Genomic DNA, 12885 nt, shown 5'->3' with positions numbered 1-12885 from the left:
AAAAATCCTCTCTCATCTTTTTAAGTGGGAGAACTTGCACAATTGGTGTCTGACTAAATACTTTTTTGCTCCACTGTATATTAACTTGACTAACCGGTGCCCCCACACATTCTCTGTATCCCCTGTATATAGCCTTGCTATTGTTTTGCAGAATGCTCTTTACATTTTTTTTACTGCATTGTTGGTAAGGGCTTTGTAAGTAAGCATTCACTGTAAGGTCTACCTACACCTTGTATTTGGCGCATGTGACAAATACAATTTGATTTGATTTAAATAATTATCCAAAACGGAATTATCCAAAAGGTTTATTGCATGACTACCTAGTAAGTACTGCAGCCAATGATAATTGGTGATGTGTCCCAAAATAATTGATATTAAAGTTTCTGACAGGATTGTCCATCAGCAAAAAAAAGTTGTGTAGTGAAAGTTTTCAAAAACATTACAACCAACCAGAATCAATTGGACACAGTAATAGATAATGCAGCTTTAATATTTTAATACATGTATGATTTCTTAGTGGGTAAACTGAGCATTATGCAAAGTAGTTAAGTCATGTATGTCAAGGGACTATGCTACCATAAATACATCTTCCAGTAAATATGGACATTTCATTTACATGTGTAATGGCAAAAGACACTGTAGTTGGTACATAGGTCGTGGTGCAGAAAGTTTAGTGGAGAAGCACAAGTGGGACTTTGAGTGAAGTAACTGAGGGCAGAAAAGGATCTCAGGGTGCCCAGGAACTTGAAGCTGCTGATCATCTCCATGTCAATGTACAGTAGATGGGAGAATGGTCAAGTATCACCATCTACTTTGTTTTGCTTACGCTGAGACTGACGTATCACCATTATGTCAGGTCCCACAGCTCCTTCATGTACTCATGTGTACCATGGTAGTGTCGGGTCCATTCTGGGGATACACATTTTTATGATAATATTGTATTATTATTGTATATTATTACAGGATTTACACCCAGAACCCTGAGTCTGCTAACCAGTTTGTGGGTCAGGATGTCGTTGAAAGCAGAGCTATAAAATAAAATGCACTCTGACGTATCAAAAAATGTATAATTGACATTTGTTGTGACAATAGGCAAACTGGAGTTGTACATTGTGCTACACAATCTATTGTTCCAGGTTTTTAAAATCGATATTGAATGGGCTGCAATGGAAATGGTAAGAAGCTTCGATATCATGGGGCCATTTCTTATAACTTCCTTTCCCGGTACAGACACTGCAGTCAAATGCCAACCAGCGGCTCGCCGTCCTACGATGGCTGAAGACGTTTTGCCTGACGTTAACAAGTGTCAGATTGAAGTGTCTGGAAAAAACAGAACCATAAGAGCAGATTACTTTTGTCATCTTTACTGGCACAGTTTTAAAATGTCTAATTGTAGTCACTTTCAATTGATTCATTGACTCCCAAGAACCATAGATTGTTTGTAGTTCATAACATTAACACAACTGACAAACGCTGCTTGACTGTATTTGGGACACATGTTTTAATAACATTGGCTATTTGATTGGGCTTAATGTTGCATACCTTATGTTGTGCATGCCAACCAGGTGAGAATCACCAGAATGAATTGATACTTGATGAATCAGGTCTTCTCTGCTGCTTTACAGTTTTTTCCAACTGCTTACACACAAAATCTTTTCATGTCACACGATTTTTGAAACCTCTCACTCAAAGTGCAAAACTACACACCAAATATCCAAAACCATAAGCTATTTCTCAGCGTTTGACTCAGTTGTCAATTGCATAACACTTTTTTCAAAACACTACACACAATTATCTACCTAAAACACAAAAATTTAACAGGAAGTGACTTGCTTTCCTTTTCCAAACACAACCAATCAAAATGCTACACTTATTCACCAGGTCACACACACACTCCTCACATGTGCAAACACTAATAGCTTAACTGATCACTAACCAATCACTGCTTTACTGTAGTATAGGCCTATAAATAGGTCAAAGGTCAGATGACCTGTTTTTAACAATGGATGCCAACAATGGACAGAGAGCAAGAGGAGTAGGAGGGAGAGGAAGAGGACGAAGGCAAAGAAGAGAAGGAAGGAGAGCCATCTCTGATGAGATTAGGGCAAAACTTGTTGATCATGTGATCAACCACGGTTTGACCATGAGAGAGGCTGGACTGAGAGTCCACCCCAACTTGAGTCGATTTACAGTGGCGAGGTTGAGGTTGGATAGAGGTTGCCTCTGTCCAAGGTTGGATACGCCATGCTAGGAGATACTTCCCTCGATGTTTGGCAAGAGAAAACGTATCCTGTGATGTGGACGAAGATTCCCCCCCCTACCAATTCCTGGACTGACCCCCCGGGACCCCACACACACAAATTGTGTTCTTTACTGTATTCTAAAGAATATACTTTTGGTTTACATATGTTTATGGATTTGTTGTATGCTACTGTATACAACAGTAATGTTTGGCCTAATACATTTTTTATGTTTCTACATTGCATTGGTGTTTACAGTGTACTTGTTACCTCCTCAGCAGATTACTTTCACTGTAGAACATTGTATTGAAATGTAGATATAAGCCTATGAAAGACCAAAGAGCTTTAGATTTAGAACAACAGTGTTTACATGGTATATCCAGAAATGTACTATTATGAAAGCAGTGTTTGCCATTTGATGCAAATGCTTCATTCTGACATGTGTTTATGGCATTTTGAATGCAGTGTTACATTTTGAAGGAGATGTGAGGCATTTTGCATTTTGTGTGTGCAGTTTTGGGAATTGTGTGTAGAGTTTTGAAAAAAAGGAGACCGTTTTGAAAACTTGTGTAAGCAGTTGGAAAAAACTGTATCAGCCTCCCCCTTGCCCACTCCAAGCTCCTCTTCATGGTTCCCTTCTGCAAGACACAATTGTGTGAAAATAAAGCGGAAGGAATGGGAACCCTATTCCTTTGAAGAAGTACTGGGTATATGCCTGAAGTTATTTTACCCAAATAAGCTTCGATGGAATATAAATATTCAAAAAGTGAACGTGCACATTAAAGTCTACTCTGTTCAAAAGCTGACATGTAACGTTAGCAAAGGTTTTACAAGGTTGTGACTAGCCAAATGTGCTTTATGTGAGCTTTTCTGTGTTCATGCTAATACCGAGCTAGCGCAGCTAATGCTAGCATTTAAACGAAAGCCAGTCGGCCTGAAGAAGTGGCCTACCTTAAGTTGTTGTTTTACTTAAATACAAGGCTTTGGGCTAAAAATGTAACTCAAAAACATGTTCTGCTTCGGTACTAGCCGATAAGTCACATTTAGGAAGCTTGTCTTCCTTAAGTCAATGATAAAGCAAAATAAAGACAATAGTCCAAAAATCGAGAACTACCTAGATTTTGAGATTTTCCGTTGTCTAATCTACGTATGCCTGGCCCTGCATTCAAGCAACAATCTTGCTAGTATGTAATTTACCTTGATAGTATTGTAACAATCCTGAATTTATAAGCGCGGAAATCGACTCGGCCGCCTGAGCATGCTTTTGCGGCACAGTCGATAGCGCGCTGGACTTCGAGCCCTCGACCTGCTCCCTCCCTGTTTCATTACAGTATTAACACAGTATTAACACATTTCCGTGGCTGTTATAGTTTACATGTTTTTTCAGCAGGGCTTTTAATAAAACACAAGACGGTGACGTTCACTGCGGCTAGCAGTATGAGCGTGCAAAGTTTGAGGCTAACTATATGATATTGTAGCGACCCGCTCAGACAGCTGTGTGTTATGTATTAGGTTATTAGTTGGTTGTGTTGTACTTAACAGTACCAAGTGTTCGCGGGGTCCGACATGCCAATCAACCTGTTATCTGCCAATCATTGGAATGCCTGGAATGTTCTGATGCCGGGCATCCTGGTGGTTGGCGGAGTGGCGTGGAGGGGGGTTGGGCAGGGGGATGGAGCATTGGAAGTTAAGACCAGGTTTAGCCATTGTTCTTTCTCTTACGTCTGGGCTTCACAAGAGAAGGTCATGGGCTACGGCCAAACAGTAGCCTGTGTGAAGTTGGGTTAATAAACCGTCAGTTCGTAAACTTAATCCTCTGTCTGGACAATTGCTCCTTTATGATCAAGTCCGGTCATTACATTGGTGTCAGAAGTGGGATTGAGTTTACAAATTGAGGAACTGTGTTGGTCTTGACCCCGAGCAGCAGGAACGGTTGTGGCAGTTGCTGTTTGAATTCAGAGACAGATTTGCAATGAGTGAGGAAGAGGTGGGTCAGACTCATCTGGTGCAGCATGAGATCGACCCATCAAGATGCGTCCCCGCGGGAACCGCTGGCACGCCAGGCGGCGGCAGACAAGGCTGTGTTGGAGACGCAGCGGGCAGACTTCATCGAGCCCTCAGACAGCCCCTGGGTGGCGCCAGTCGTCATAGTTCCTCAAATGGGGGGCAAGCTGAGGTTCTGTGCGGACTACAGGCGGCTGAATGAGGTAACCAGGAAGGACTCATACCCCATACCACGTATCGATGAGTCGCTGGACCTGGTTAGGAGGTCCTCCTGGTTTTCCTCACTACACCTCCGCAGTGGCTACTGGCAGGTGCCCCCTCTCCCCAGAGGCCAGAGCCAAAACTGCATTCTCCACTAACAGAGGACACTGGCAGTTCAAGGTCCTGTGCAACACTCCAGCTACTTTTCAAATCAAATCAAATCAAATTGTATTTGTCACATACACATGGTTAGTAGATGTTAATGCGAGTGTAGCGAAATGCTTGTGCTTCTAGTTCCGACAATGCAGTAATAACAAGTAATCTAACTAACAATTCCAAAACTACTGTCTTGTACACAGTGTAAGGGGATAAAGAATATGTACATAAGGATATATGAATGAGTGATGGTACAGAGCAGCATAGGCAAGATACAGTAGATGGTATCGAGTACAGTATATACATATGAGATGAGTATGTAAACAAAGTGGCATAGTTAAAGTGGCTAGTGATACATGTATTACATAAGAATACAGTCGATGATATAGAGTACAGTATATACGTATGCATATGAGATGAATAATGTAGGGTAAGTAACATTATATAAGGTAGCATTGTTTAAAGTGGCTAGTGATATATTTACATCATTTCCCATCAATTCCCATTATTAAAGTGGCTGGAGTTGAGTCAGTGTCAGTGTGTTGGCAGCAGCCACTCAATGTTAGTGGTGGCTGTTTAACAGTCTGATGGCCTTGAGATTGAAAAACAGCTTCTGTCTCTCGGTCCCAGCTTTGATGCACCTGTACTGACCTCGCCTTCTGGATGATAGCAGGGTGAACAGGCAGTGGCTTGGGTGGTTGATGTCCTTGATGATCTTTATGGCCTTCCTGTGACATCGGGTGGTGTAGGTGTCCTGGAGGGCAGGTAGTTTGCCCCCGGTGATGCGTTGTGCAGACCTCACTACCCTCTGGAGAGCCTTACGGTTGAGGGCGGAGCAGTTGCCGTACCAGGCGGTGATACAGCCCGACAGGATGCTCTCGATTGTGCATCTGTAGAAGTTTGTGAGTGCTTTTGGTGACAAGCCGAATTTCTTCAGCCTCCTGAGGTTGAAGAGGCGCTGCTGCGCCTTCTTCACAATGATGTCTGTGTGAGTGGACCAATTCAGTTTGTCTGTGATGTGTATGCCGAGGAACTTAAAACTTGCTACCCTCTCCACTACTGTTCCATCGATGTGGATAGGGGGGTGTTCCCTCTGCTGTTTCCTAAAGTCCACAATCATCTCCTTAGTTTTGTTGACGTTAAGTGTGAGGTTATTTTCCTGACACCACACTCCGAGGGCCCTCACCTCCTCACTGTAGGCCGTCTCGTCGTTGTTGGTAATCAAGCCTACCACTGTTGTGTCGTCCGCAAACTTGATGATTGAGTTGGAGGCGTGCGTGGCCACGCAGTCGTGGGTGAACAGGGAGTACAGGAGAGGGCTCAGAACGCACCCTTGTGGGGCCCCAGTGTTGAGGATCAGCGGGGAGGAGATGTTGTTGCCTACCCTCACCACCTGGGGGCGGCCCGTCAGGAAGTCCAGTACCCAGTTGCACAGGGCGGGGTCGAGACCCAGGGTCTCGAGCTTGATGACGAGCTTGGAGGGTACTATGGTGTTGAATGCCGAGCTGTCGATGAACAGCATTCTCACATAGGTATTCCTCTTGTCCAGATGGGTTAGGGCAGTGTGCAGTGTGGTTGAGATTGCATCGTCTGTGGACCTATTTGGGCGGTAAGCAAATTGGAGTGGGTCTAGGGTGTCAGGTAGGGTGGAGGTGATATGGTCCTTGACTAGTCTCTCAAAGCACTTCATGATGACGGAAGTGAGTGCTACGTAGTCGTTTAGCTCAGTTACCTTAGCTTTATTGGGAACAGGAACAATGGTGGCCCTCTTGAAGCATGTGGGAACAGCAGACTGGTATAGGGATTGATTGAATATGTCCGTAAACACACCGGCCAGCTGGTCTGCGCATGCTCTGAGGGCGCGGCTGGGGATGCCGTCTGGGTCTGCAGCCTTGCGAAGGTTAACACGTTTAAATGTCTTACTCACCTCGGCTGCAGTGAAGGAGAGACCGCATGTTTTCGTTGCAGGCCGTGTCAGTGGCACTGTATTGTCCTCAAAGCGGGCAAAAAAGTTATTTAGTTTGCCTGGGAGCAGGACATCCTTGTCCGTGACTGGGCTGGATTTCTTCCTGTAGTCCGTGATTGACTGTAGACCCTGCCACATGCCTCGTGTCTGAGCCGTTGAATTGAGATTCTACTTTGTCTCTGTACTGACGCTTAGCTTGTTTGATAGCCTTGTGGAGGGAATAGCTGCACTGTTTGTATTCGGTCATGTTACCAGACACCTTGCCCTGATTAAAAGCAGTGGTTCGCGCGTTTCTGTCTGTAGGCAGGGATCAACAAAATGGAGTCGTGGTCAGCTTTTCCGAAAGGGGGGCGGGGCAGGGCCTTATATGCGTCGTGGAAGTTAGAGTAACAATGATCCAAGGTCTTTCCACCCCTGGTTGCACAATCGATATGCTGATAAAAGTTATGGAGTCTTGTTTTCAGATTAGCTTTGTTAAAATCCCCAGCTACAATGAATGCAGCCTCCGGATAAATGGTTTCCAGTTTGCAAAGAGTCAAATAAAGTTCATTCAGAGCCATCGATGTGTCTGCTTGGGGGGGGATATATACGGCTGTGATTATAATCGAAAAGAATTCTCTTGGTAGATAATGCGGTCTACATTTGATTGTGAGGAATTCTAAATCAGGTGAACAGAAGGATTTGAGTTCCTGTATGTTTCTTTCATCACACCATGTCACGTTAGCCATAAGGCATACGCCCCCGCCCCTCTTCTTACCAGAAAGATGTTTGTTTCTTTTGAGTGTTTGATGGACAGGGTGCTGGATGGCATCCCCCGACAGCAGTGTCTGGTATACCTCGATGACATCCTGGCCCATGGCAGCACCTACAGTCGGGCAAAAAAGTATTTAGTCAGCCACCAATTGTGCAAGTTCTCCCACTTAAAAAGATGAGAGAGGCCTGTAATTTTCATCATAGGTACACTTCAACTATGACAGACAAAATGAGAAAAAAATCCAGAAAATCACATTGTAGGATATTTAATGAATTTATTTGCAAATTATGGTGGAAAATAAGTATTTGGTCAATAACAAAAGTTTATCTCAATACTTTGTTATATACCCTTTGTTGGCAATGACAGAGGTCAAACGTTTTCTGTAAGTCTTCACAAGGTTTTCACACACTTGCTGGTATTTTGGCCCATTCCTCCATGCAGATCTCCTCTAGAGCAGTGACGTTTTGGGGCTGTTGCTGGGCAACGCGGACTTTCAACTCCCTCCAAAGATTTTCTATGGGGTTGAGATCTGGAGACTGGCTAGGCCACTCCAGGACCTTGAAATGCTTCTTACGAACCGGGCGGTGTGTTTGGGATCATTGTCATGCTGAAAAACCCAGCCACGTTTCATCTTTAAAGACCTTGCTGATGGAAGGAGGTTTTCACTCAAAATCTCACGATACATGGCCCCATTCATTCTTTCCTTTACACGGATCAGTCGTCCTGGTCCCTTTGCAGAAAAACAGCCCCAAAGCATGATGTTTCCACCCCCATGCTTCACAGTAGGTATGGTGTTCTTTGGATGCAACTCAGCATTCTTTGTCCTCCAAACACGACGAGTTGAGTTTTTACCAAAAAGTTATATTTTGGTTTCATCTGACCATATGACATTCTCCCAATCTTCTTCTGGATCATCCAAATGCTCTCTATGTACTGGCTTAGGCAGGGGGACACGTCTGGCACTGCAGGATTTGAGTCCCTGGCGGCGTAGTGTGTTACTGATGGTAGGCTTTGTTACTTTGGTCCCAGCTCTCTGCAGGTCATTCACTAGGTGTAGTTCTGGGATTTTTGCTCACCGTTCTTGTGATCCTTTTGACCCCACGGGGTGAGATCTTGCGTGGAGCCCCAGTTCAAGGGAGATTATCAGTGGTCTTGTATGTCTTCCATTTCCTAATAATTGCTCCCACAGTTGATTTCTTCAAACCAAGCTGCTTACCTATTGCAGATTCAGTCTTCCCAGCCTGGTGCAGGTCTAAAAAAAAAAATTCTGGTGTCCCTTGACAGCTCTTAGTCTTGGCCATAGTGGAGTTTGGAGTGTGACTGTTTGAGGTTGTGGACAGGTGTCTTTTATACTGATAACAAGTTCAAACAGGTGCCATTAATACAGGTAACGAGTGGAAATAAATTCATAAAAAATCCTACAATGTGATTTTCTGGATTTTATTCCCTCATTTTGTCTGTCATAGTTGAAGTGTACCTATGATGAAAATTACAGGCCTCTCATCTTTTTAAGTGGGAGAACTTGCACAAGTGGTGGCTGACTAAATACTTTTTTGCCCCACTGTACCAGTCAGCCCTGGTGGCGCTACGGCGTGTGCTGGAGCGGGTGGCTGCTGCAGGTCTGAAGCTCCACCCCGAGAAGTGCCACTTCATGAGGAGAGAGGTGTCCTTCTTGGGCCACCGAGTGGGTAAGGAGGGGATCAGCACCATGGAGGACAAGGTGGGGGCTGTCTGAGACTGGCCCACCCCCACCGACCAGCGTCAGCTGAAGAGCTTCCTGGGCCTGGCCTCATACTACAGGAGGTTTGTACGGGGCCTGGCCTCGTACTACAGGAGGTTTGTACGGGGCTTCTCAAGCGTCGCTGCTCCCCTGAACCGCCTGATGCCGAAGGACAAAGCGTTCACTTAGACAGTGGAGTGTGAGGAGGCGTTCAACACCCTCAAACGTGCACTGATCGAGGCCCCCGTGCTTTCCCCCCCTGACCTCACCTTGCCCTTTATCCTGGACACAGACGCAAGCAATGTGGGCATGGGTGGGATGCTGGCCCAGGTGGGGCCAGAGGGGGAGAGAGTGGTGGTGTACTTCAGCAAACATGTGCGCCGCTACTGTGTCACCCGGATGGAGCTCTTGGCTGTTGTGGCTTCCGTCAAACAATTCAAGTACTACCTGGGTGGCCTGCCATTTACTGTAATGACTGACCACTCTGCTCTCCAGTGGCTCATGTCTTTCAGAGAGCCAGAGGGGCAGGTGGCACGCTGGTTGGGGGAGCTTCAGCCGTATAACTTCACAGTGGTGCACAGGGCAGGGGCACGCCACTCCAACGCCATGTCCCGTCGGCCCTGTTCTGCAGACGGCTGCCGCCACTGAAGGCAGAGAGAAGAACGTGAGAGAGAGAGCTGTGTGCAGAGGAGGGGGTCTGTGCCGCAGTGTGTCGGGCGAGCGGGCCTGTCTGCTGTGAGCTGCAGACTGTCAACGTGGCTGAATGGGGGCAGCGGCAGCAGGGACGGGACACAGACCTACAGCCAGTGCTACAGTGGGTAGAGGCGCAGGTGAGGCCTCCGTGGGAAGAGGTGCCAGCGCTCTCACTCTCGACCAAAGGGGTGTGGTCAAAGTTTGAGAGGCTGATGGCGTGCTACGGCAGGCATGGAAGGAGTCAGCTACGGGAGAGGAGAGGTGGCAGGTGGTGGCCCCAAAAGCACTGCGGGAGGCTGTGCTCCAGAGTACTCATGGGGGGGTGGGGACTGGACACTTTAGGGTCACAAAAACACTGCGCCGCCTCCGTCAGGGCTTTTACTGGGGCAACACAAGAGGGATATGGAGGCCTGTGACAACTGCACAGCGAGAAAGGACCCCCCAGGCCGCTCTCATGCTGAGCTCCAACAGTTCCCAGTGGGGTCTCCCATGGAGAGGGTGGGAGTGGATGTAGTTGGGCCGTTTCCTACCACAGACAGTGGAAACCGCTGGGTGCTCACGGCCATGGACTATTTCACAAAATGGCCCGAGGCCTATGCTCTGCCTGACCAGGAGGCAGAGACCATCGATGACACCTTGACAGCGGGGATGTTCAGCAGGTTTGGAGCTGCGGAGTCCATCCACAACAACCAAGGCAGAAACTTTGAGTCCTGTGTGTTCGCCACCATGTGTGAGAGGCTGGGTATGCACAAGACGGACACTACTCCTCTCCATCCTCAAAGTTATGGCCTTGTGGAGTGCTTCAACAAAACGCTTGGACAGCAGTTGGCCATCGTCTCTGCCAAACAACAGTGTGACTGGGACAAGCACCTGCCTATGGTCCTCATGGCATGCCGCTCCGCTGTCCAAGACTCCACCTCCTGCCCGCATGCCCTCCTCATGCTGGGGAGAGAGAGATCCACACCCCTGCGGAGATGGCGTCGACCCCTGGATAGCCCTCATGTTCCACATGGGCCGGAGTATGTCCGGAGACTCCAGGACCGCCTGGAGACAGCCCACACCTTCGCCAGAGAGCAGCTGGTGAATGCAGGTGTGAGGCAGAAGAGGAACTATGACGTGCACACCCGGGGAAGGCACTTTGTGGCTGGGGAGCTGGTCTGGGTCTACAGCCCCCTAAGGAAAAAAGGCAGATGCCCCAAGTTGGACAGTCACTGCGTGGGACCCTGCAGTGTCCTGGAGAGGGTAGGGGAGGTTGTTTACCGGGTGCAGCTTCCTCCCAGGGGGAGAAAGGTGGCACTGCACCGGGACAGGTTAGCCCCATACAGAGGGGCCTCTTCTCCCCAAACCCCAGGGACCCCCACAATTACCCTCTCTGGCAATGACATTCTCCAGGCACCCACCCCCTGGTGCCGCAGACAAGGCTCCAGACAGCCCACTCCCCCTGTCTCCCTCCCTGTCACCTCGTGATGCCACGGACTGTATTCCCCGTTCCCGCATCCTTGTCCCCCATATCGCTGACTTCATCCCCTGGGTCCAAGAGGGGCAGTCCCCTGCCATGGATGGAACCCCGTTTCACATCTGGACACTCTGCAACCATCACGGCGACACAAGCAAAAGACCTCTGGGTCGCTTCAGAGACTTTGTTTGTTCCCGGGGACGAGGGACTTTGTGGTGGGGGGGCTGTGTAGCGACCGCGGGGTCCACCATGCCAATCAACCTGCTATCTGCCAATCGTGGGAATGCCTGGAATGTTCTGATGCCGGGCATCCTGGTGGTTGGCGGAGTGGCATGGAGGGGGGTTTGGCAGGGGAATGGAGCATTGGAAGTTAAGACCAGGTTTAGCCGTTGTTCTTTCTCTTATGTCAGGGCTTCACAAGAGAAGGTCACGGTTGATTTGTGGGGTATCCTTCATTTATTTTGCGTGGGCTACGGCTTAACAGTAGCCTGTGTGAAGTTGGGTTAATAAACCGTCAATTCGTAAACTTAAATCCTCTGTCTGGACAATTGTTCCTTTATGATCTAATCTGGTCATTACAATATAATATGGCCGGAGTTCGAGGCTACCGGCATTAGCTAAATTAGCTAGCAATTATCTGACTTAGTTTATACTAAGCACTGCTGATCCTGGTGCTAGATTAATGTTAGCTGCATTTTATAGGCAGTGATGAGAAACCGATCCTTCCACTGTAAACTAGCTGATAAACTTTACGATTCATGTCAAATGTCAAAGACAAAACCGTTACCTTGTAAAGTTCCAAAATCTGTTTGCAGTGGAAAAGGAAGTTCGTTAATTTGACGTGCGCAGGACCGCTTGCAGACGTTTATTTAGCACATGTTAAACCGCCTGCAAGCACATTTGCACGCCCTTCTTTGACGCGTGTAGGCGTTAATTTAGCGCCTGGACCTTACACACATAGCATTAAAAAGATCGCGTTTTGACCACGTGCTTTAAGACCAAAACGGTGTTCCACATTTTAACCTCAACGCTAATCTTATGCCTAACCCGAACCTTAAATTATGACCCAAAAGCCAATTTCTGTTTTCATGATTTTTACGATATAGCCATCCGGACTTTGTGGCTATGGTAACTAGTGGAAAAAGGGATTTTCGTCGAACGTTTGCCCGTTCAATTTCAATCCAGTGCCTTGTCTTTACAAGGGACTTTACAAGGGACTGGATTGATCTGTGGATAGGCTAATTGATGCTTCCTGCTATATCAAGTTCATCTATCCAGTTGTTTTGGACAGGAGTAGGACTCAGGGTAGGACGAGAAGTAGCTAGGGAGCGAAGTGAAAAAACGTCCCGTGCCCGTGCTAGTGCGCATGTCAAAATCTAATGAAACTTCAGAAAAAGTCAACCCAATGCTTTCTACAGAAGCATGTCTATAAAAAAATATAACTTAAATACATTTTCAAACTACATATACATGTTCCCCCTTCTCTAGAAAACACCATGACCACATATTTCAAATGGTAACTGAAAAGCCCTAAAAAGTCATAAAACGATGACATACACAAATGCTATGAGCCTGGAAGGTTTGCTAGAAGGCAATAATTACATTTCGCCTAAAATCTTGAAAAATATCTGAACTGAGTAGTGTCCACAATTCTTGGAAGGCAACTCGACTGTCAATATAATAAACAAGGAGATG

Source organism: Oncorhynchus mykiss, chromosome 6 (assembly GCF_013265735.2).
Source record: "Oncorhynchus mykiss isolate Arlee chromosome 6, USDA_OmykA_1.1, whole genome shotgun sequence".
Taxonomy (NCBI): Eukaryota; Metazoa; Chordata; class Actinopteri; order Salmoniformes; family Salmonidae; genus Oncorhynchus; species Oncorhynchus mykiss.
Note: the sequence above shows the minus strand (reverse complement) of the source record.